Genomic DNA, 26,176 nt, shown 5'->3' with positions numbered 1-26,176 from the left:
TACACAGAACCCGGAAAACAACACACATCATCTCAAAACACAGCACGCCACAATTCGGAATATGAAACTGTGATTTAAAAGCAAACAGCAAGATTGTACATTTCGTAAGGTACATTTATTTGACATCAAATGTTTAGAGAATATTCAGCGATTTGCATTTGTCTTTGTTGTCGATCGGCAAAAGTTCATCTTGAGCCACACGCTGTTCGTTTGCGGTACAGAGGGTGTTAGATCAGCTTATAACACAGTGCGCCACAATTCGGAATATGAAACTGTGGTTTAAAAGTAAACAGCAAGATTGTACATTTGGTAAAGTACATTTATTTCACATCAAATGTTTAGAGAATATTCAGCGATTTGTGTAAAGACTGGTGGGGGGGGTCTGTACTTCTGCTCTCTATATGGTAGAGGAGAGGCACAGAGGACCCCAGCCAAGATTCTCTAATATGGTAGCAATGGGCGAGCAATCAAGGCCTAGCTTCTCAGGAGGTGATGCAGGCTGGTTCTTAAGTACAGTGTATCCCCAAGCCCCCACAAAGGAATGTCCACACACTGTATTACTGAAAACACAGTCTTTATATAATTAATATTCAAGGGTTATGTACACTTATCACAATAACGCACTTTGTGCTCAGGAAAATCAATAATGGTAAATATCTACAATTCTAAAGTGGTACCACTAATATTAGACCTCATTAAAGTGCATTCACAATACTGTCAAAATGGCACACAGATCAATAAGAAGGAAACCAGCAATAGAGAGAGGAGAGAAAACAGATGGTTGAGACAATAGGCAGAAGACTGGCCCTTGCTACTGGACACAGTTCTGTGTGGAGATCCCCCCACCTGGGCAACCTGTAAAATAAAGAGGTATAACACAAGCCCAGTCCATATATTGTCCAATAGTCTTATTCTCTCCTACAATGTTTTTTACCCCCCCAATGTACCTGGTGGAGTCGAGTTCTTCGAAGAGGCGTCGACAGATCCTTCTTGAATGACCCCCTTTAAAGCAGGAGTCACGGATCGTCGAGAGGCGTCGAGAAGCGTCGAAGAACTCGGTGTTCGGTGTCGGGGAATCGACGGCCCTTCTTGAATGCCTCCCCTTTCAAGCGGGAGACACGGGGCGTCGAACGTCCGACAACAAACGAGGTAGAACGGCGTCGATGAGGCGGCAGGCTTCGATCCGAGCGGTGCTCGTCGGCGTCGAGACGTCGGCGTCCTGCGAGGAAGAGGCGTGCGGGGCACCTCGGCGACACTAGTTCTGGACCGCAAAGATTGTGAATGACGGTGGCCCAGCAAGGGCGTCGAGTCGCTCGAGTCTTTGGGGTCGTGAGGTGGCGGGAAACCCACCGGCGGATTCTCCTCGGCGCGTTGGTCGTCCTCGACTTTCTCCGGCAGGACAAAAGCGGTCGACGGTGCGGACGAGGGAGTCCTTCGAGTCAAATGTTCTTAGGCAAGGAGCGGACGGCTCCGGTCGTCGGCGGCACGGCGTCAAGTGGTTCCCACGGCTGGGCAACACAACTTCGACGGGCCTCCAGCGGTTACACAGACCTGCGAACCCTGGTCGACGGCAATGGACTTTGACAGCGTCGAGGTCCGGGTGCTTCACTTCGATCTCCTCGGCGGTCCCGTCTCGGGTCGGCAGCCTTTCGAGGGTCTGACTTCCACGGCGCTTCGGCGAAGATTCAGCGGTGCTCGATGGTCCCTCGGAGCACGGGAAGAGGGCGCCTAGCCAGGTCCTCTCTCGGGTCAGTCCTCGACGATTTCGACAACCTTCAGTTTCTGTCGAAGCAAATGCCACAGCAAGTCTTCTTCTTCCAGCTGGACGTCGAGGATCAGCAAATCCAGTTACTCTTGAGTGGAGACTCAGCTTCTGAATGCTTCTGAACAATTTCCAGTGGTGAGAGGTCCCCAGATATACTATTCTGTCTCTCATCCACACTGCTGGCACACACACAGCAGCCAATCACACAGAAGGGCATTCATGCAGTCAGTCAGCCAATCAGGCACACAGTGCATTCAGGCCACACTCCTCCCTTTCAGACACTCACAACAAGGAATGTGGATTGGGACAAGTACCCAGCCATTCAACACTACACACTGCATTCAGGCCAGTTTCGGGCAGGGCTGTCTCAGTCTTTGTCTCACATGCCAGAAACCAGACAACCACAACAAGAAGTGTATATTGGTCACACACTCCATTCACCCAGGTCCCACCCACAGGAGGTACCCACAACATACAGTCAAAGGGAAGGCTCCAGTCAGTCTAGCTGGGCCTTCACAACAACACCATATATGGAACTTCCACCCAACAGCCAGTCAGGGGGAAGGGACAGAGTCAGGGCTTCCCAGGACTTTGGGAAAAACAAGACAACAGGCAATAGAAAGCAAGAGGCCACAGGGGCCATCTTGTTTTCTATCAGGAATCAACTGATCCCAATGGCAGGGCCTGGGTATCCCAAAATGGAGGACACCCAGAGCACCTGTCCAATTCAGCATGGAGCTGCCACCAGCCCATACCCTGCTCTGTGGCCACCCACAGGTGCCCAAAAACATACACTAGGGGCACAGGGTTGTACCCCTACCCAGGGGTGCCATAAGGGTATCCCATGGGTCTGTTCACCAAACCAAAAGAGAGAGCTGCACTGCCAGGAATCCCAAATGGACTCCTGGGCAGAAAACATAACAGAACACACGATAAAAGGCAGAAAAGGACAAGGATTCAGAGGCCCTGTCCCTCTGATGCATTTCCAGCATCACAGTCGCCCCCCCCAGACTGAGGTGGAGGGTGTCTAATCTCCCACGGGATAGACACCCTCATCCAGACGGTCAACATACCTTCTGGAAAGGCCATCCGCATTATCGTGACTCTTCCCTGGTCTGTGCTCTATGGTGAAGTCTAGCCCTTGCAGGCTAATGGACCACCTGAGCAATTTCGGATTCTCACCCTTCATCTGCATAAGCCACTTCAGGGGCTTATGATCTGTTTGGACCTTGAAGGTAGACCCCGTAAGGTAGGGCCTAAAACGCCTAAGGCTCCAAACTATGCTAAAACACTCCTTTTCAACAGTAGCCCACCTAAGTTCTCTACCCTTGAGTTGTCTACTGATGAATATGATAGGGTGTTCTCTCCCTTTGTCATCTAACTGGGACAAGACAGCTCCAATTCCGGTGTCGCAGGCATCCGTCTGGACGATAAAGGGTCGGCTGTAGTCAGGCGCACACAACACAGGTGCCCTACACAGACTTTCTTTCAAGCCATCAAAGGCCCTCTGACAGTCTTCAGTCCAATTAACCTTCCTAGGCTGTTTGGGCGAAGTTAGAGCTGTCAGGGGTGCAGCTATGGTTCCATAGTCTGCCATGAAATTGCGATAGTACCCAGTGAGGCCCAAAAAGGCTCTCACCTGGGTTTGAGTAGTGGGAGTCTCCCAGTTCTGTACGTCCTGTACTTTACTGGAGAGAGGTTGGATTTGACCCCCTCCTACCTCATGACCAAGATAGGTAACTTTCCCCTGAGCTATCTGGCACTTGGTGGCCTTGATAGTGAGGTTAGCCCTTTTCAAGGCCTGCAACACCCTATCCAGATGTGTCAAATGCTCTTCCCAGGTGGAACTGTAGACGGCAATGTCGTCTAAGTAAGCCACACAAAAGGCTTCCAGCCCACTGAGCGCATGGTTGACCAATCTCTGGAAGGTGGCAGGGGCATTCTTCAACCCAAAGGGCATGACCCTAAACTGGTAGAGTCCCTCAGGTGTGGAGAACGCCGTCTTTTCCTTGGCATGGTCCGTCAGAGCTATTTGCCAATAGCCTGAGGTAAGGTCAAAGGTGCTCACAAATTTGGCAGCACCTATGGTGTCCACGAGCTCATCAGCCCTGGGCAATGGGTGCGCGTCAGTTTTGGTGACGGCATTGACTCCTCGGTAGTCCACACAGAATCTCCAATCCTTGGTACCCGCCTGGGAACTTGCCTTGGGGACAAGGACCACTGGACTGGACCAGGGACTGGTTGAGGGTTCAATAACACCCAGATCCAACATCTTGGCGACCTCAGCCTGGATGTGGTTTTTGACGGTATCTGACATACGATAGCTCCTGCTCTTGACAGGCACACTGTCACCAGTGTCAATTTCGTGCTTACACCACGGTGTAAGGCCCGGTGTCAGTGAAAACAGAGAGGCATACTGCTGGAGCAAAGCCCTGCAGGCCCTCTGCTGCTCTGTTGTCAAATCGGGAGAGAGTTGTACTCCCTCCACTGAGCCATCCTGAGGGTTGCTATGCAGCAAATCAGGAAGGGGCTCACTCTCATCCTCTTCTTGCCCTGAAGCTAGCAAGAGACATGAGACCTCTGCTCGCCTGTGGAAAGGCTTGAGCCTGTTGACATGGAATACCTGGGGGGCTACCCCAGAGGCTCCCATGTCAACCAGATAATTGACTTCGCCCATCTTGGAGATGATCCTGAAGGGTCCAGTCCACTTGTCTGCCAAAGCTCTAGGCTTGGTAGGCTCCATCACAAGGATTTCCTGTCCCGGAGTCCAATCCACTTGCGAAGCTTTAAGGTCATGCCAGTACTTGTTCAATTCCTGGCTGGCCTTGAGATTTGCTGTTGCCTGACCCATCATTTGTGTCATCCTCCGCCTGAGGCCTAACACATAGTCCCCCACTTGCTTGGCGGGACCTGGAGGGGTGGCTTCCAAGCCTTCTCGGATCAAGGCGAGGGGCCCCCTCGCGGGATGTCCAAAGAGTAACTCAAAGGGGCTGAAACCAACACCCTCTTGAGGTACCTCTCTGTAAGCAAACAGCAGGCATGGCAGGAGGAGATCCCATTTCCTCCTTAGGGGCTCTTCCAAAGCACCTAGCATGCCCTTGAGAGTTTTATTAAATCTCTCAACCAGACCATTGGTCTGGGGGTGGTAAGAGGTGGAGAACTTGTAGGTTACCCCGCACTCTTTCCACATGGTTTTCATGTAACTAGACATGAAGTTGGATCCTCTGTCAGAGACAACCTCCTTGGGGAATCCAACACGGGTGAAAATGCCCAGGAGAGCCCTGGCAACCACCTTGGCAGTAACAGTCCGAAGGGGTATTGCCTCAGGGTACCTGGTGGCATGATCTACCAAGACCAGGATGAACCGATGTCCACCTGAAGTGGGAGGGTCAAGGGGACCGACGATGTCGATGCCCACCCTCTCAAATGGTGTGCCAACCACTGGTAATGGCTGCAGTGGGGCAATGATCCTGCCTCCAGTCTTGCCAGACAACTGACAAGTGGGGCAGGTCCTGCAGTGGGACTCCACCTCTACCCCCATCCTTGGCCAGTAGAAATGGGCAGAGAGCCTCTGCTTAGTCTTCTTAGTCCCAAGATGACCAGCCAAGGGCACCTCATGCGCCAACTGCAGTAGGAAGGGCCTGTAAACCTGGGGTACCACCAACCTCTTGCGGGCACCAGGTTCAGGCTTAGTGGGCTCACTAACAAGGAGCTCACCCTCCCAATAAATCTTGAATGTCCTAGGCACTTCACCTTGTGCCTGGGACAGGGCCTGTTTCCTCAGACCCTCGAGAGAGTGGCACTCTCTCTGTCCTTTACAGAAGTCTGCCCGGGAGGGTCCCCCTTCAGCTAACAAGCATTGAAGGTCGGGGTGCTCCTCCGAGTTAAGAACCTCTCCCACAGGAGAGTCTTCTGTCTCTTCTCCCACAGGAGTTGAGTTTGGGTTTTCCACTGGACCCAGCCCGTCCGGAGCATGGATCCCAATGGGTGCTGTCGGAACAGCAGGAAGAGAAGGTGTTCCCTCCACAGAGGTGGCCTTCTTGGTCTTCCTTCTTCTTGCCTTAGGCCTCGCCTTTGGCTCGGGTACCTGACTCACAGCCAGACCCGGTGTCACCTGTGACCTAGTGACCGCAGCAGCAGTCAGGGGAAGACCATCCGAGATCAACCCCAACTCCACTAGATCATTACCTAACAGAATGTTAGCAGGGACATTGTCCTGAACCAGGACAGGAAGCTTTGCTGTCTTGTCTCCAATCATGAGTGTGACTAAGGCTACAGGTGATAATTTGGGAGGCCCACCAGCTAATCTGGTGGTTTGCAGAGGAGCACCTTCATAGTCCTCTGGCTTGAGCAGGGTCCTGTCCACCACTGTCATGCTTGCCCCAGTGTCTCTCAAACCAGTAGAAGGCTGGCCATTCAAGAGGACACTTCTCAAAAACCTACGGGTGTTCTGTGGGATAGTCGCCAGTACTTCTGCGTACTGGTCCCAGGCCCCAAGGGACACTAAGGAAATCTCTACCGGAGCACCAAAGGTGATTCCGGTAGAGGAGGGGAGGACAGTGGCCTCCACCTCAGACACGGGGTAAGGGTAGGTCAGGCTGACAGCCTGTACTCCAAGTGCCTTACCTTTACACTTGGGGTCACCCCTTTTGTGATCCAGAGCCCCACAATCCCAACAAGTGCCAGGAGTGCGGGGTACGGTACTGGAACCACTGGGAACCTGCTTTGCAGCAGGTGGACCACTACTCTTATTCCCACCCACAGAGGACTTATCCCCACTAGATTTTTGGGTCTTAGGAGAGGAAGGTTTTGGTTTACCCGACTGTGACTGCTTTTGGGACTCCTCAGCTTTCTGAGAGGCCCCCTTTTCTTTGTCCTTGTCCTTCCCACTGGAGTCCTTAGGGGACACCCGATGGGAGACCCACTTGTCAGCCAACCTAGCCAGCTTAAAGGGGTCCAAAATGTTCTGGTCAGCCACATACTGACGCAGCTCTGGTGAACAGGCTTCAGAAAAATGCTCAAAAAACAAGAGGTGGGACAACTCAACAAAAGTTTTCACCTTGTATCCATCAATCCACCCCATCATGTTCATGTGCGCAGTACTCACCCAGTCAACCCAAGACACATTCTCTCTTTTCTTAAATTCCCTGAACCTTTTAAGGTATTGGGTAGGTGTCTTGCCAAACTTGGCAATCAAAGCAGACTTCATACACTCATACTGACCCCTTTCTTCCACACTCAGCTTCAGAATACAGTCATATCCAGTTTGAGGCACTCTGCTTAACAAACACTTAGCCCAATCTCTTTTATCTACATCATGAATTGCACAAGCCATTTCAAACGCTTCAATCCATTGGAGGATATCTGAACCCTCCACAAACACACCAACCAAATCTTTCATAAACTTGGTGGCTGGGGACCTGCCACTCTCAATTGGTCTAGCTGAAGTCTCCACTCGAGCTTTCTCTAACTGGATTCTCTGACATTCAGTGTCCTTTTCTTTGAGCGCAAGATCCCTATTCTTGAGTTCCACTTGCTGTGCCAGCTCCTCTTTCTTAAGCTCAGCTTCTATTTCCAACTTGCGATATTCAAAGGCTAACTTCATCCTTAATAACTCAAGTTCCATGGAATTTCTGGGGTTTGGAACAGAGGCAGCAGGAATGGTGGCATTTCCAGAAACAGATTCAGTGACAACCCCAGGGGCAGAGTCCTCACTGGTTGCATCCCCCCCTTCATCAAGAGTTTCACCATCAGTCTGGTAATCCACCAGGGCAGCTATCAGCTCAGCCCTAGACTTATCCACAAAGTCTAACTCCCTGGCTTCACAAGCACTCTGGAGAGCCTCTAAGCTCATCCGAGTCAATTTACCATTTGCAATGGACTCCATTGCTTGTAATGCAGTTATTTGGAACACACCCGAACCTTAATCTAATAAAAGTGCGGATATTTTGTAAGTGGCACGGTTATACACTGAGTCTTAAAACCATAAGCATCCCACCGCTGGCCACCAGACTTTGTAAAGACTGGTGGGGGGGGTCTGTACTTCTGCTCTCTATATGGTAGAGGAGAGGCACAGAGGACCCCAGCCAAGATTCTCTAATATGGTAGCAATGGGCGAGCAATCAAGGCCTAGCTTCTCAGGAGGTGATGCAGGCTGGTTCTTAAGTACAGTGTATCCCCAAGCCCCCACAAAGGAATGTCCACACACTGTGTTACTGAAAACACAGTCTTTATATAATTAATATTCAAGGGTTATGTACACTTATCACAATAACGCACTTTGTGCTCAGGAAAATCAATAATGGTAAATATCTACAATTCTAAAGTGGTACCACTAATATTAGACCTCATTAAAGTGCATTCACAATACTGTCAAAATGGCACACAGATCAATAAGAAGGAAACCAGCAATAGAGAGAGGAGAGAAAACAGATGGTTGAGACAATAGGCAGAAGACTGGCCCTTGCTACTGGACACAGTTCTGTGTGGAGATCCCCCCACCTGGGCAACCTGTAAAATAAAGAGGTATAACACAAGCCCAGTCCATATATTGTCCAATAGTCTTATTCTCTCCTACAATGTTTTTTACCCCCCCAATGTACCTGGTGGAGTCGAGTTCTTCGAAGAGGCGTCGACAGATCCTTCTTGAATGACCCCCTTTAAAGCAGGAGTCACGGATCGTCGAGAGGCGTCGAGAAGCGTCGAAGAACTCGGTGTTCGGTGTCGGGGAATCGACGGCCCTTCTTGAATGCCTCCCCTTTCAAGCGGGAGACACGGGGCGTCGAACGTCCGACAACAAACGAGGTAGAACGGCGTCGATGAGGCGGCAGGCTTCGATCCGAGCGGTGCTCGTCGGCGTCGAGACGTCGGCGTCCTGCGAGGAAGAGGCGTGCGGGGCACCTCGGCGACACTAGTTCTGGACCGCAAAGATTGTGAATGACGGTGGCCCAGCAAGGGCGTTGAGTCGCTCGAGTCTTTGGGGTCGTGAGGTGGCGGGAAACCCACCGGCGGATTCTCCTCGGCGCGTTGGTCGTCCTCGACTTTCTCCGGCAGGACAAAAGCGGTCGACGGTGCGGACGAGGGAGTCCTTCGAGTCAAATGTTCTTAGGCAAGGAGCGGACGGCTCCGGTCGTCGGCGGCACGGCGTCAAGTGGTTCCCACGGCTGGGCAACACAACTTCGACGGGCCTCCAGCGGTTACACAGACCTGCGAACCCTGGTCGACGGCAATGGACTTCGACAGCGTCGAGGTCCGGGTGCTTCACTTCGATCTCCTCGGCGGTCCCGTCTCGGGTCGGCAGCCTTTCGAGGGTCTGACTTCCAGGGCGCTTCGGCGAAGATTCAGCGGTGCTCGATGGTCCCTCGGAGCACGGGAAGAGGGCGCCTAGCCAGGTCCTCTCTCGGGTCAGTCCTCGACGATTTCGACAACCTTCAGTTTCTGTCGAAGCAAATGCCACAGCAAGTCTTCTTCTTCCAGCTGGACGTCGAGGATCAGCAAATCCAGTTACTCTTGAGTGGAGACTCAGCTTCTGAATGCTTCTGAACAATTTCCAGTGGTGAGAGGTCCCCAGATATACTATTCTCTCTCTCATCCACACTGCTGGCACACACACAGCAGCCAATCACACAGAAGGGCATTCATGCAGTCAGTCAGCCAATCAGGCACACAGTGCATTCAGGCCACACTCCTCCCTTTCAGACACTCACAACAAGGAATGTGGATTGGGACAAGTACCCAGCCATTCAACACTACACACTGCATTCAGGCCAGTTTCGGGCAGGGCTGTCTCAGTCTTTGTCTCACATGCCAGAAACCAGACAACCACAACAAGAAGTGTATATTGGTCACACACTCCATTCACCCAGGTCCCACCCACAGGAGGTACCCACAACATACAGTCAAAGGGAGGCTCCAGTCAGTCTAGCTGGGCCTTCACAACAACACCATATATGGAACTTCCACCCAACAGCCAGTCAGGGGGAAGGGACAGAGTCAGGGCTTCCCAGGACTTTGGGAAAAACAAGACAACAGGCAATAGAAAGCAAGAGGCCACAGGGGCCATCTTGTTTTCTATCAGGAATCAACTGATCCCAATGGCAGGGCCTGGGTATCCCAAAATGGAGGACACCCAGAGCACCTGTCCAATTCAGCATGGAGCTGCCACCAGCCCATACCCTGCTCTGTGGGCCACCCACAGGTGCCCAAAAACATACACTAGGGGCACAGGGTTGTACCCCTACCCAGGGGTGCCATAAGGGTATCCCATGGGTCTGTTCACCAAACCAAAAGAGAGAGCTGCACTGCCAGGAATCCCAAATGGACTCCTGGGCAGAAAACATAACAGAACACACGATAAAAGGCAGAAAAGGACAAGGATTCAGAGGCCCTGTCCCTCTGATGCATTTCCAGCATCACAATTTGCATTTGTCTTTGCTGTCGATCAGCAAAAGTTCATCTTGAGCCACGCACTGTTCCTTTGCAGTACACAGGCTGTTGGTTTATGATAAAAGAAGCAAATGGTCGCACTGATAATCGGAAGGCTGCTCCAACAACGAGGCATTAGGGTACACAGGCTGTTGGTTTATGATAAAAGAAGCAAATGGTTGCACTGATAATCGGAAGGCTGCTCCAACAACGAGGCATTAGACCACCATAATGGTTGGTATGTTGCTTCTAGCCGCTAGTACTGCGTAAGGGCATAGGCGATTGTCCCATAAAATGGTGAGGGTCATGAAGTTGCTTACATGGAGCTGCACCTGGCAGTTAAAGAAACCATCGGCTGGGGTCTGAAAATCGTGGCATTGACAATACGTAAGGACGTACCTATTCAACATATTACCATTACGAATATTATACCTTCATCTTGTACGCTGCACACAATGCTATGTTTCTGCATTAGTAGCTTAGTATACTAGATATAACCCCATAATAGAATGCTATTTATATCAATGCATCGTTCAAAGCACTAATTAGGGTATGATATTTATTGCAATGATCCTTGACACTTTTTTCACAACATTATAATAAGAATCCCTTGTACACATATTTCATGAAAAGTACATAGACATGTTCTGTCATCAGTGATGTCATCAATGACATTTGTGATGTAATCTTTGATGTCGTGGGTGTTAGTCTTAGCAGTGCACGGTGGTGGCGCCAGTTATGGTTGCTTATCTTACCAGAACTGCCGAATTTCAGGGGTTTCTCGGTTTTACTTTGAACCATAACGTCCCTTTAACAAAGTTTTTTCACTGAATTTCATAGGTTTTTAGTAGCGCAACTTAACCATAACGTCCCTTTAACAAAGTTTTTTTACTGAATATATATGCAACCTGGGGCGTCTTGGTGGGAGTTACTTTGGTAGGGCTGATGGGGGACAGAGGGACAAAGTGGGCGCTGAGCTCACAGCTCTCCTAGTAGAAAATGCTATGACATTAGGAGATTTGGGAGACCATATGTGAGGTAGCCTGCCGCCGACTGGCGAATACCGGAAATATGTAGGCAGAGGAGGGGGGAGGATCCTGTGCATGTTGGGCTGACTGTTCTTTTATTGATGTTGTATGTTTCTGACGATGTATCATAAAGAGGAGAGTGGATTGTTGAGAAACATTTGAGAATTCTGGTTTCTCCCAAATACGGCAGGACACGAAAGAGGCTGCTACAATTCCATATTTTTGCCTGTATTATACAGACATCTGTGTATTTTATACGCTATACATCGATAAGAGGTGATTGAAGTAACCCTCTGTCCACGGACTTCTACCTGGGAAGACAGAGAAACACATTAACTGGGATCAAACAATGTGGCTATGTCCTAATGAAGGCCGCAATTGGCTGGAGTGAGAAACATAGACTTTGAAGATGGCCACAACACACTGTGCCGACTTTTTAAGTACTACCCTTGACACTGCAAAGAAAGGGTGGGTCAAACACCAAACTGAGGACTAACATTTTTGGGTTGAACCTTGTCATTAAACAGGGTTGTCTCTACAGTGCACACATATAGGTGGGACCAAGGTTTTGGTCAACAAGTGTAAAATAAGGTTCTTTTTGTGTCTTAAAAAAAAAGTTGCATTTTTATGAGAATATTATGAAAGAAAGTATGTTTGAATGATGGAAGTATAGTCTGTGATAATGTGTATAGATCACTGAGTTTATTGTCCTTAGCTTATGAATAAAACATGTTTTTGAAGAAACCATTTTGAACAATCTGATGATGAAGTGGGAAGTTTATATGACAAGATGACATGGTTATGTTTTTTTGTATATGCTTATAATAGTCTAGATGATGAAGGCCTACCAGGCACCCAGAGTTTAGAAATACTAGTGAACAGAAATGGTCAAGGAGTACAAGTAAGATAAACATTTAAGGTTCCCACTTGAGGTGTACACAGAATGGGGGAAGTTTCCCGCAGTGTCTGGTGAAACTCTACCCTTCAGAGCTGGTTACCGTTACAGCTTTGAACTGTATCCTTGATGCAGAGAAGCCAGAGTGTGTGAGAAGCTCGAACGTGCCGCCTTAACCGTGCTGAAAACGTGGGTAAGGGAAGACAACTGCTCAACTACCCTGACATATTATTTCTTGAACACTTTTTTTTAATGCACTATTGTCCCACACCATTTGTATTTAGAAGTAAGGATTGGCAATAGGTTTATTAGTATAGGCCTTTTATTTTGACAGCAACTCAAATAGGACTGCGTTATTATTATTTGATGGTCGTAGCTTGCTCCATCCTTAGCCTTAGGCTTAGGTAGGTATTCAACCAACCCATTGAAGTTCAATAAACGCCCTTGAACTGTGATCACGTATGTCTGTCTTCACTGTTTGATTCCATGCCTTCCTTACAATACCCCTACATATTACCCTTGTGAGAGCCATGTCAACCTCTAAAACATGTAGTTCATAAAATAAAAGGTGTTGACGTCACTATGTCCTCCTAACAACAAGCAAATAATAAAAGAGCTGCTTGTGTTTAAGTGCAAAACAGGTGACTCACCAAATCTGAACTTAAATAGGACATTTCACAATGATTTTGTATCATTTATAAATAGTTGTAGTTTTCGGCTATAGCTTTTTGATCTCATTTGCGTACAATATAGAGCAGAATAACGCAGAATCTCCTAAAATACTGCCGAAAATCCAGTCCAAATCCTTCTTGTCATAGTTTCTATATTTTAGATTTTTCAAGTGATTTACAATGGGACAGCATTTATGCAATCATACCTAGAGAGTTAATTATGTATTCTTCAATCGTAAAGTCGAATCTCAGTTTTTCCAAACAAGTCCTCAGTTCTTCTGTAATCTGGGGCACAAAAAGAAACTCAGCCCACTACCTAGTAACTGCCAATAAAAGAGGCGATAGAGGATGTAATATGCTACATGCTAGGTAATCCTGGCTCTTTATTCAGAATACATAAACGACTGGTGGTAAACACAAGATCCACAGGCATGCCCTCACTCAGGTTTTCTTCCAGTGTTCCATTACTGAATATTATTTTTAAAGAGCAACCTTGTCATTGATGAAGTCATGATAACAAACAAGTTACACAACCTATCTCTACATTCAGTGGTTTGTACCCCTAGGGTACATACATTTTCTATAGGTGCAACAGTCAAGATTGGAGGGTCCCTATCTACTGGTCAACCCACTTTGAGATAACAAATACACTTATATCTATTTACTTACAGCTAATAGGCTGGCACTAGACTAGGGTAATGTGGGCCCTCAGTGGCTGGCATAGGATGTGCTCAACCTTGAATTGACCAGGTTTGATGAGATATGGGTTTTTATAATGAGGATAGCGAGATCTGTGTACTGCCATAATTGTGATTTAAAGAACAGCTCTTCATTATTCCAGTCATGTCTACCAATGTCTAAGGCTATTTTCTGTGAGTCATTTCCTACAGCCTGTCTAGTATGGCATGTGTGTTGACACTTTGATTAACTGCCTGCTGAATTACGTGTTCGTCAGCCATGTTTCAGCTTAGAGTGCCTATATTTTATTCACATTTTAACTACCGCTGAATGTGCATCTCGTCCGGCTATTTCTATATTTATCATTATGTCGGCAGGATGTGTATCTTACTTGCTGGTGTGTGCACCTGGACACCAAAAGCTGACTGTCTTAAGCTGAAGCCAATTAAATGTAATTGTCAACCACTTCCCCAGCCTCCAGATAACTTCCCTGTGTTCTGCCGTGCTTATATTATCTTCAAGTCTCACTTTCTACCACCTCCTTCCCATTCCAATCTGCTGAGCTTTGTGCGGCTCTTCCAGGCTTCGGAAATGTATGGTTTGATGGCCCATTTGAGACCTGAGGCCTAGTATGATTTCCCAATGCCTGCCTTCCTTTTCATTTGCAATGTTTTAAAGAAGGCAATGGCTGTCTCACGTGGCCTTTCATGCTAGCATTTCACTGCTGTATTTTACTGCGATTAAATGCATTTTCTGCAATATTGTTGGTTTCCCTGAAAGTGTAGTCTGTATCTTGGGCTTGCATTTTAAATCTTTCCCTGTTCCAGGGTAGTGACTCCCTACCTGTTGTATCCCGGAACATGGCTCCTACACGGGTGTCAGCATTCTGTGTGCTCTGTTATCACATTGTAGCTTCTAAACTGATGTCATTTTAAACAAACTACTTATTTATGACAGTTGACATATGCATTGGGTATTTAAATGTACGTTTATGGATTCTGCTTTAGCGCATGTGCGCATGTTTCATTTTTACATTTCTGGAATGGAGAAAGGCCGCCTTAGGTTGTATCTTTTTTCACCTGCTCAATACTTGTAAGTACTGGGGGCAAAAGCTGGCACTTACATATTCATCTGTTCCCTTCCACTTCCACAGAGAGCTGTGCTTTCATCAGCATTTCTTCAGTTTGTTTCTAAAAAGTAAAAAATGTGTGCCTTTACCTAACAGTTATGAACATAAATGTCACAGGTATAACACTCGTCCTATTTCCTTGCTATAACAAAATGTTTTACCTATTTCACCTTATTTGTAGTGCTCTTCCAGGACATGATGAGATCTGTATCTATGTTTTTGCGTAAAACTGCTTTGCCTAATTTTCATGGGTATCAATGATGGACTTTGTGTTCATCCTTTCTGGTACATAAGCAGCATTTCAATTTTGAGTGATCCTTCACTGATATATTTAACACAATTTGCCCACAGAACATATGTTTGTGGCCTCACATAACCAGAGTGTCTGAGATATCAACAACAGACAGCAAGTTACATTTAGTCCCATTCATTTGCAGCCCTATGAAGATTCCCTATGCTACCTTAGCTAATTCGCAAAGTATGATGTTTGTTGACTCCATGCATTGTGAGAAATGTCATTGACATCAAAGGTTCACATCCTTAATCAGATTAAGGGCAGGGGTCTGATGTATATCTGCATCTCTATTCCAATAATAGTAATCATGTCTCCAAGATAATTCACCTTTCTTAGCTGTTACTCAAGATCATCTTTGCCCCAGTCATAATACAGATAATCTTTATCCATTCTAGCTGTTCATTAAGCCCTTGTTTATGTGAATTAGAACAATGAATCCAAGATTGTTCCTTATAAACTAGATTTACTTTCTGTTGATCTTCTACACTCATTGGGTGGTGGCGCATACAGGACCCACCACTTGCTGTCATCTGTGGCGTGGCTCTGTTTCAGGAAGTGATGGACTAAAGGGCCTCAAACATTCTTACTCCCTATTTGAGATTGATGTTCATTTATTGTAGTGTTAACCATTCCTTAGGACCTTCCCACATATTCCAGACCACAGGGACACACTAAGCAGTAAGCAGCCGATTTCGTATGGCAGTTGGAGAAATGATTATATCTTTTCCATCTTATTTCTGAGCATTCAAAGTCACACTTCTCAGTAAATGTTCATACTGAGCAATTTCCAAAGGGATAATGAACACGTATTGGTCGTCGATCCACAGGGTATTTCACATGCAGGCTTTTCATGTCATGTGTTTTGTATTTACTAAATGATCTTTCAGGTTTTTTGCATCTGTTAAAGCAAAAAGAATCGACCCCAGATCTGGAAGACAAATGTTCACCAGCAGCCATGCATCTCTGAATTTTCAGTACATTTGGATGGAAAGTGGTGACCCACATTGGCTCCTCAGCCTTTCTTCCCATTGTTTAGGTCCTCCTGGCTGGCCACATGAGATGGACTGTTAGTGCAGCTCCTGCTGGGCTGATCTTGGGTTTGCAGAAGGGGGGCTTTTTCTGGCTCTGCTATTGTGGGGACTATGCCTTGTGCCCTCAGGTGGTGGGGACATGCTTGGATGTTCCTGAGGCCTAGGCTGCCCTGGATTTCTCTACTTGCCATACTTGATGTGTGGGGGAGGTTTAGGCTGAGCTGTATGCCTGTTTGTATATTCACAGGACCCATCTTCACAGTCAGCCTATATGTATAGGATTTTAGATTCATTTAATTTTCATATTGAATGTTACCTCAACATGGCACCAACTGCTAGGACGGACAACAGATAAAGCTATGCTAAATGGTATTTTACACTGAAAGCCAATACTTACCGAAATACACTGAGATAACTACCAATGTAGCACTCCTGCTAAACTGACTTTGGGCACTTCAACTCAGTGGTACTTATTGTTATCAACCGTGGGATAATTAAATATTAAGTGAGCTCTTTCTCTGTGCAAAGAAGACACCTGCAGCATGCCCATTTCAAGGAGGACTTAGGTGACCTTTCACCCATAACATTTATGTACATATATTTGTTTCTAAAACAGGGTCCGTTTGTTTACTGAATACTATTTATGTTTGAAAGTTCTCTGTGTGACGTCTGCAATTCTTTGCTGTCTGATGGACATTTTGATGTATGCATGCATCCTAATTGTACCCAGATGGTTAAGGATCCCAGATTCTTGGTTCATGTGAGTCAACTTGTCTTGCGGCTGCTAAATGTCCCAAGAGCCTTTGATCATTGAGGGACAGTTAGTTCCACAAGAGAATGGTGCTTATAATGAGTGGTGTACAAAGGCAGCACCAATGCAAATGACTACATGCAAAGGAAGGTGAAGAAGCTTGGCCATTTGCCATTAGACCCGCCTTGACTCTCTGTGTCTAGAAGTAAATAAAGTAGATCTGGGCACGCTCAACACACCCATTTGTTACCCACAGACACCAGACATCAAATGCCATCCTTTAAATGTATCGAGAACACATTTGACCACCTCATGGTTGACCTCTTTGATGCTCAGTACTACTCAATTGGAAATCCCAGTGTGCATCTTGGACAGGGTTGGTTTCAGAGTTTCGGGGGGAGGGTGTCATGTCTTATTTCTGGAAATCCAAGGAAGATGTTGTGTGCCTGTCCACTACTTCCAGCCATCAAAATCTCAAAAGCAGCAGGGGACTAAGCAGAATGTCCTTGATTTACCAGTGTGAGGCAGTGTGGGTTGGTTCTCTGTCCTCTTCTCCTTGGGCAAGGCCAGCATCTGGAGTGCACTTCTTATGCCATGTGAAAGCATTATTTACCACCCATTCCACTCAGTTGTGTATCTGAAAGGCTTGCATATAGAAGCTAGTGTCTGCATTGTTTATGCTCCTGAGAACATGTTTCCCCCACAATTCTTTAAATTTATGGTGCTCTCTATCCGACTAAAACGTATCTTAAAGACCGTTTTAGACTCAAAGCTAATCATAACATCAAAAAAGATGGACGAATGTTAGCACATTGGGTCAGATTGTGTTTAGCAACACCAAACAGAGCTCAGTAGTTTTGTTGCTGGACATCCAATCATACTTGACAAACCTCTAAACACATCTCACGCAAACTGAATGAAAGCCCTCCCTTCATACCTGGCCCAGAATGCAATATCTTTAAGACAAATGCGCACTCAACAGGAGACCTTTACTTGCTCAAGCAGGAAGTCCTCTACCTACTCCATTGTTTAGCTTTGGCTTGTGAGTGGCGATTTGACACCAAACATAAATGGGGCAAGATGAGTACTGTAGCAGTGAGAGCTGTAGGATGTAATGGACAATGCAGAAAATGTGTTATATATTTTTTATTTTTTGGTGTGCCTGTGGTTGAAGGCATTGTTTTTCTTTAAGTAACCATAAATCATAGATTACTGATTTATGTATTGGTACGTTCTTTGACTCTCACATTAAACAGCTTTGTTGTAGAATCGCACACTTTTGGTGGTAAGAGTTTTGGCTTGGGGGCACAAAAGGTTTTCCAGATTTTGACACTACATATCATTTTAAAGTAATGTGTTTGCAATGTATGCTGGTTTTATGGGGGTTCCCGATTCATCAAAAGACTCTCAGTAGTTTTTATGGCTTTCCTGCGGTTTCCCGTGACTCAGTTGAGAAGTCTCCTTGACCAGATGATGGTATGGACATAGTGACCCTGGTTGGAGGATGGTCCAGGGGTTACCACGCACATTCCCTAGCAGCTTGCCTCTTGTCAGGACTCGGGTCCCTCCTTTCTCAAGACTCGAGTGTGGGGGTGGAGGGTGCCAACACCACTCTAACTATTCCTTCTCTGTCCTCCTTGCCAGAGGCTTGTTCATCCTCCCATCTCCTCAGCCTGCCATGGGCCACCCTAGCCTTCCCATTCCTTTATGTTATTTTTAGATATGGGGCTTTGTCCTCTTCCACTTCTTTCTCTGGTCCTGTTACTTCTCCTATTATCTCCTCAACTGTCCTCAACTTCTATGTTGCCACCACCTCCTCATCTGCTGTTACATCTTCCTCCTCAGCTGGTACCATCTCCTCCCCAGATGTTCACACCATCTCTCTGTAGTTACCAACTCTGTTGTTACATCCTCCCCTTCCTTTGTTACACAATGACGCAGTATGAATTGTAACCAACACTCACAGAAAAACCCACATATCAGATCACAGGAGAAACCTTCACTGGCTGCCCATCCAGGAACGTATTGGCTTTAAAAATAGGCACCATGGTTCACCATTGCCTTTTCGACATAATACCAGAGTATCTTTAACCATTGGCACCATTGTACCAACCCACCAGGACCCTTTGCTCCTCTAGCTTAGGGCTGATACAGGGTTCTATGGTAAAGCGCCCCAATGGCCTTGGCAGATCCTTTTCCGCAAAAGCGGCCTTCTTCTGGGGATAGCTGTGCAGGTTTGTGATCTTCATTGCCCTCAGCATCTGACCTGTACATTGGAGAAACAATTGGTAAACCTTCTAAATTCTCTGCATGCGCAGAGATTGTTGACTCCTATGAACAATTCAAACATTGTGTCTCTGGTGAGAGAACGCTCTGCTGGAGAACTGTGCATTTTCATTGTAGTCCATGGTTGGAGAACCATAGGGTTGTCTACCTTGTGCCCAGTATACACATCTGAAGCATGCACGTGGCAAAGCACGCAGCCAGAGACCTGCAAACCTGCAGCATTGCTTCCAGTGTATGGTTCTCCGGAGCTCCTGGGGAGTCTCGCTTGAAACTGACTTCTACGATACCAGTGATTGAACAGTAACAGGATGTGGATTAATTACAGTAACTCGTGTAAAAGCAAGTTTTTTTTTAATATTAGGACTTTAGGTCTGCAGGGAGGGAGCTTCAGCCTCTGTCATTTGGGTAGGGAGTGCAGTTGAGTTCGTTCTTTGACCATCCCCTGTCATGCTCCAGGTACCAAAGGAGGGTGACCAAGCAAACCTTTCCCTACTTCCCCATGGCCTATGAACCACAAGGAGGCACTGAACCGCCCAACTTACCCACTTGGGGGGTTGTCGAGCCAGGCAGAGGCCTTGTCACACCAGGTAGCTGAGGTCTTCTGCTACAGCTGCTTGTCATTGTGAGTTTGTCTCATGAGCAGCCTCACGTACTCTGAGTGTGTAGCTAAGTGGCAAGATTAGGGTGTGTGTGATTGCCTGTTTTGTCAAGTGTCTTCGGGGGTAAAATAGTGTGTGTATTGTATGTATTTACAGGCGAGGTTGGGTGAGTGTGAATGTGTGTGAGAAGTATGAGAGAGACGGTTGGTTAAGGTGGGTGTGGTTTGAGGTCGTAGAGACAGTGGGTGAGTGAATATGGGAGAGATGAGAGAGGTGATGGTATTCGATATGCAGGGTCTGAGATTTGGCATTGAGGTGTAGGACTTGAGCTGTTTTTTCAGGTGAGCAAATAGGTGTAGACGTTCAGGCCAGATAGTGGGTTAAGTTATGTGCCTTGGTGAGTGCGAAAGCCATGTGAGTTTGCATGGGTAAATGTAAGCGGGAGGGAGGGATGAGGCGTGGACATGTTGGAAGGGTTAGCGGGGTGGTTAAAAGGCCAGGAGCTTCGTTGTTGGCTGTGGACTTTCTGGAGTGAGAAAGGGTTGCAGTTGGATAGAGTAACTATGGGGTGATGCACTAGGGCCTTTGCCCATTGAAATAAAGTTCAAGTCTTTTGCCTGCACTACACTGCAAGCTTTCTGTACAGACTGCTGGGACATGTTTCATACTACAAATCCCTGCCTCCCTTTTTTATTTCCTGCTTTTTAATCTTCTCACATATTGATATGATATGATAGGTTATTTATAACGCGAATAATACCCAGAGGTTTCTAAGTGCAGGCCCAGCGATCGAACCTGTGGTGCTCCGCGTTGTCTTGCTTCCAAGGCGAGCACGTTGCTCCTGAGCTATCCTCCTAGGCAAGCTTGTTGTAGCTCTGAAACCCTTGTGTACGAGCACGATACAAATAAAATAGCATATAATATCATAGCAAGCCGGGAAAAAAGTACGAATACATTAATTTCCTCTGTGTTGGGATGTTTGCACCCTCTGTATTGTTGTGTTATGAGGGTTTTATCGATCGCATCATATTACCCAAAGTTGTCATGGCGCAATTGAAGTAGCTTGTCAGCATATACTCATCCATTTCAGTAGCACTCCACTAGGGGTTAAATTAAATCGTTTTTGACCAGTTTCCTAAATAGGAGGAGATTGGCTATATCTCGAAGTGATACTGGGAGGGAGTTCCAAATTCTGGATGCCTAGACTGAGAAGGTGCAGGCCCCCCTGTCTCTCTTTCCTATACTTCGGGATAATATGTTTATTATCCTGTGTGGATCTATGGCGACGTGCTTTATATAAGACACATATGAATGCCAGTGTGGTGGTTGTGGGATGGTGGAGGCTTTTATGGACAACGCACATACTTTTAAATATGACCCGTTTCGGAATCGACAGCCAGTGTAGCAATCGGAACGCTGGGCTGATAATCATATTTTCTGGTCTTCGTTAATATTCTTTTGACTGAGTTTTGTACTCTTTGTAGCCATGTAATTACCTGTGTTAGGAGCCCAAGATAGCAGTCATTTTCATAACCCAGCCATGAGGAAATGATGGAATTCATGACTGTTACCTGGTTGGAAAAAGAGAGAAACTGAAGGGAGTGTCTATTTTTTCTTACTAGCATGAAGCAAGACACTGAAAAGAAATGGGGCTTCATCGCAAGTCTGGCAGTAAAACGGGCGCAATTATCGCTGGCCGCTAATAACGTTACTGCTGGGTCGTGCGGTGGAATCAATGCTGCATCACAACCTGGCGTGCACACGCCCCAACTCCGGTGGAAATGCTATTAGCGCCCAGTATTTGTATTTTATTTATTTATATAGCGCGCCCGTAACTTATTTTATTTATTATATAGCGCGGCCGGAATAAGGGCTACCGCCGAAAAAGCACCAGCGGAAAATGCATCACCGGCAGAACGGGAAACATTGATGCAGCCATTTTGAAAAACACAATCCATGAAATAACACCACTTCCTGCAGCCATCCGGTCCTGGAAAGCAGCAAAAATGGCGCAGGAGAGGACAAGAGGCAAGGGGGCTGAACATTGCCTGCAAAAACCTAAATTTGGCGAGGGGGATCTGATAGTCCACACAGATGAGGTAATTGCTCACTGTGAGGAACTCTGTGGAAGCCATCAACAGAAGACCAGTGGGCAGCGCAGGACTGCGCTCTGGCACTCCATCTCCCAGAAGGTGACATCAGTCTCAAGTGTACCCCATGATGGAGAGGACTGCCACAAGCGGTGGAACGACCTGAGGGAGAGGGTGCAGGGACTGCTGTCCCAACGCTGATGGTAGTCCCTGACGATAGGAGGAGGCCCTGTAGAGCATCTGGTCCTCACCACCTGGGAGGAGAAATGTAGCATGGTTCTGGACCTTGAGGGGATAGAGGGAGTCAGCAGTGCAGATGCTGGTGACAGCAGCCAGGAGTCAGGAGCTGAGTGAATCCCCCCCAACAAATGCATGCACAAATGAAAGCCCAGCATACGATGCTCCAGTGGGCAAGGACACAAGTCAGCAGACCGAGAAGCTGGGCCTGCAAACAGGGCAGAGTGACGGGGTGGCACATCAGCCACCCTTCACATCAGCCATGGGGCAGCGCGCCAAGGGCACCCGTGAGCATTACAGCAGCAGCAAGGGCAGTCAAATGCCATGGACACCACACCCCTACTGGCGGATCCTGTGCCAGCATGATTTTGGTGCGTGAACAACCACAACACTGCATCAGCCACACCAACATGTTGCAGGCCCAGTAGACATGCACCATGACGGCATGACAGACAGGGCACATGGAAGTACATGCCCCACACACCAACATGTGCACAGCCTGCCAATCACTGTGCACCACAGTACAGCCCTGCTGGCTGCACAGAAGTGCCCAATAGAGCCATGACAGTGCATGGAAGAAGCCACCCCACTCCCCACCATGTGAGTGACACCGAGGGAGGTGATATGGAGCCATGAAGGACCACAAGCATTCATGTCAGACATAAGCTGCCCCAGCATGGACACCGTGCCCTACCCAAACACAGGCCAAGGGTCACACACCCATCGCTACAAGCAACCCCATGACGCTGGGCCCAGATGCATCCTCTCATGCCCAACCTTGCCCATGTGCCCATATGTGTGGAGTCGCACTGTGTACCATAGCAATTGTGTCATGCATGCCAACACACATGGAGGAACCATACCTGATGACATTTTGAATGTACCCTACAGGCACTTGCGAATCGCCAGAGGCTTCAGAGGAGAGGAGGATGATGCAGGCCCTTCAGGGAACAGTGCATCCAGGCCCACAAGGTCTGCCACTGCCATCACCACCACTCTACAAAAACAAAGGCTGACGCAGGCCAGACCTAGACAGATGTCCTGGCGCGTAACACCGCAGCAGAGCAGGACCAATGCACAGGCCACCAGGAGCAATGCTGAACATACTACACCCACACCCGCAGCTGAACACATGGACACTGAGGCCACACCTGCTTGCAGGGTGACTGAGGAGCCATAGAGGGACAGCAGCCCGGTGTCACCACCTGCCGAAGGTCCACAATCGAAAGAGAGCCCTCCACGCCACCGGCGCACATGTACACCATAGCCGGATGTCGACACTCCATCATGTGGCTCCCCTGCATTCAACCCTGGGCCAGTGCATATCCCCTAACCCCCACAGCGCAGTCCAATGCACAACATGCTGTTGCAGAGGCTCAAGGACATGGAGCACCAACAGAGGGAGATGGAGGTGATTGGGCACACTCACTCCGCACACCTGCAGGCCATTTGGAACAGTATCCATGGGGCCACACACAGAGTTGTGTGTGCCATGGCTTGGAACAGGGCTGAAATGACAGCCAAGATGTCCACCCTGACACTGTATGCACAAAGGTTCAGGGAAATGATGGAAAGCATCTCTGCACTACCAGAAGTCAACCAGCAGAGCACAGAGGTGCAACAGCAGCATAACCTGGGGACAGGCTCCGTCTCATCCACCTCCACCACACCCACAGAGGGGTCACAGCAGGGCACACTGCAGAGACAGTCACTGTGCCTTCTGCCCCCCCAAATCACCAGGGACCAGCAGTGGGTTGGGGGGATTGTGGCGGAAAGGCCAATCTTGTGAAGGACTAGGGGGCACTGATTGCCATGAGTTGAGTGTGATGAGGAGTCGGTGGTCGGAGGGGGGAGTGGGGATAGTGTGATGGGTCGTTGGTGGTGGGAGGGGAGGGGGTATAGTTGGGGCACTTCATTACACAAATAACGTTGAACTTCATCAATGTGAGGACATTCCTAATTGTGTCATTGTCGTGTTTATTGATTGAGGTGGTGTCACACAGTTGTGCATGCCCTAGTGTCAAAAGAAATTGTCTATCAGTCCCTGGGATGCCAATCTCCCATCCCTCACGTCATCTCTGGCAATACATACATTTGCCTGAGCAACAAGCACCTAATCCTCATCCTCTGGGGGTGGCCTGTCACGTCAGGGGGTAGTGGAGCATTTCTCCTCAGGCAGATATTGTGCAGCATGGCACACACAAGCATAGTTTTAGCCACTTTCTCTGGAGCGTACATCAGGGTTCCACCGGTACGGTGGAGGCAGCGGAAATGTGCCTTCAGGAGGCCAAAGGTATGCTCGATGCACACACGGTTTAAATTCTATACAAATATTAATATGTGAATCAACATCTTCACAACCATTAATTAAATCATACATTGGTCTGAGACATATTAATACCCAATATTGGCGAATATAACTAGGATCTATGGCTTTGAATTGAATACAAGGGAAGAGCTTTCCCAAAAGATGGCGGCTGGATTATGCCGTCCACAACAGTAAACACAAAGGTAGGACAAAGGCATCCACCGTTGCCCGAGCAACACACGAATGCTATTTAGTATTATCCTCGCTAGAACGCGAGCAGTAACATTGAGCCAATGCGAGGGACGCCGGACGGCGCGCTTTGCAGGTAAGAGACCGTCGATATAATGAAACAAGTTTAGAATACGTAGAGCGACTCCAGGAATCCAAAATAGAAGCACAATACAATCGGCGCAAGGGATAACTTAGTTATAGTTACATGTAAAGCTACGCGCATGAAACCAGTCGTACATGACCATAAAGAGAAAAGATAAAGATTTTCAAGCGGGGTGGTCCCATACACACCACTTGAACAAACAAAGGAAGGGCACTTCTGCAATAGATAATATTTGTATTTGTATTTGTTTTATTTGTATAGCGCGCTAAGCCCGAGGGCAACCAGGCGCATATCTTGGAGCATGAAGTACATTTACGGAGCATTCAGCAGTCATAATCACAGTTACATGCATTAAGGCAATTACATACATTAAGGCACAGCGGTGTAAAAGTGGCAGACTAAGGTGCAGGCAAAAGAACAGTGAATTCACAGTCCAGGTACACGTATTGCGATAGTAGTGGGGCAACGTGGCTTATACTGGTGGTGAGTGAGAAGTAGAGGATAGCCATAGCTTGGCTTTGTTTTTGAAGAGAGTGGCGGATGGGAGCATTCTGATGGCGAGTGGCACAGAGTTCCAGTGTTTGGAGGCGAGGATTGGGAAACTGACGCCACCGGCAGATTGCAAGTTGTACTTCGGGATAGTGAGCGATTGAGCTTGGGCAGATCTTAGCGTCCGAGAGGGGATGTAGTAGGAAAAGCGGGATGTTAAGTAGGTAGGGGCCTGGTTGTTGACACATTTGTGAGTGAGAGTCAGGGATTTGAGCGAAATTCTTTGTGCGACGGAGAGCCAATGTAAACTCTTCCTAGTGTCAGAGATGTGCGCCGACCTAGGGATGGCTAGGGCTGCTCTGATCGCATTATTTTGGACGGTTTGGAGTTTGTTGAGGTTCCGTTGGTTAGTGCCTTGATATAATGCGTTGCAATAATCAAGTTTGGACATAACGAGCGTCCTAGCAAGAGTGATGCAGTTCTGGGTGGAGAGGAATGGGCGAGATGCAGTAATCAACTTGCAGGTGTAAGCTGATGCTGAGGCGACTGCGTTAGTTTGAACGCGAGCAGCCCCAATATACAAGTAACGAACTAGAACACTTGAACCATAGGAGGTCTGAAAGAGATAAAAGGTAATGAGGGGATGGCATAACGCGCATTTACCAATAATGGAATATAATTACGACGAAATGCTGTAATTTATAAAGGATGCATAAAAATATAATGCGAAAACTACTCGAACATTCTGGCAACACCAAGCAATAGTATACCTAACAACGATTGCTACCTTAACAACTCAGCCAAGGTAATGTGGAACACCAATAACATGCATTTTCATATGAGAATAATATGGATTGACATTCTATTATTATTTGCACTGTGGTAACCTGACCCTTACAATCTGTGTTTTTTGTCTCTTGTGCTGTCTTTCTCAAATCTCTAAAACCACCCTTCAATCCAACCCTTCTCCAAACCCAAATCTGTGTTTTTATTTGTATTTTTTGTTTTTGTTGCATTATGCTTTTTCAATTTTCTCTACCATTGTTTTTATTTATTCATTCTAATATCGGATATGTAACTAATTATGATAGTACTATTAGCCCTGATTTGAAGAAGGCTTTCAGTAGCCGAAACACGTGTCATCACTATAGGGCATGAATTAAAAC

General features: G+C 47.4%; 1 protein-coding gene across 3 annotated transcripts in view; it reads left to right on the top strand.

Annotated features, from left to right (window-relative positions):
- Nucleotides 1-26,176, top strand: part of FYCO1 (FYVE and coiled-coil domain autophagy adaptor 1) — a 1,135,599-nt gene that overhangs the window by 310,874 nt on the left and 798,549 nt on the right. The gene's annotated exons all lie outside the window — the stretch shown is intronic.

Source organism: Ambystoma mexicanum, chromosome 5p (assembly GCF_040938575.1).
Source record: "Ambystoma mexicanum isolate Mex_15411 chromosome 5p, UKY_AmexF1_1, whole genome shotgun sequence".
Taxonomy (NCBI): Eukaryota; Metazoa; Chordata; class Amphibia; order Caudata; family Ambystomatidae; genus Ambystoma; species Ambystoma mexicanum.
The sequence above is the reverse complement of the archived record's forward strand: the minus strand, read 5'-3'. Positions and strand labels throughout refer to the sequence as shown.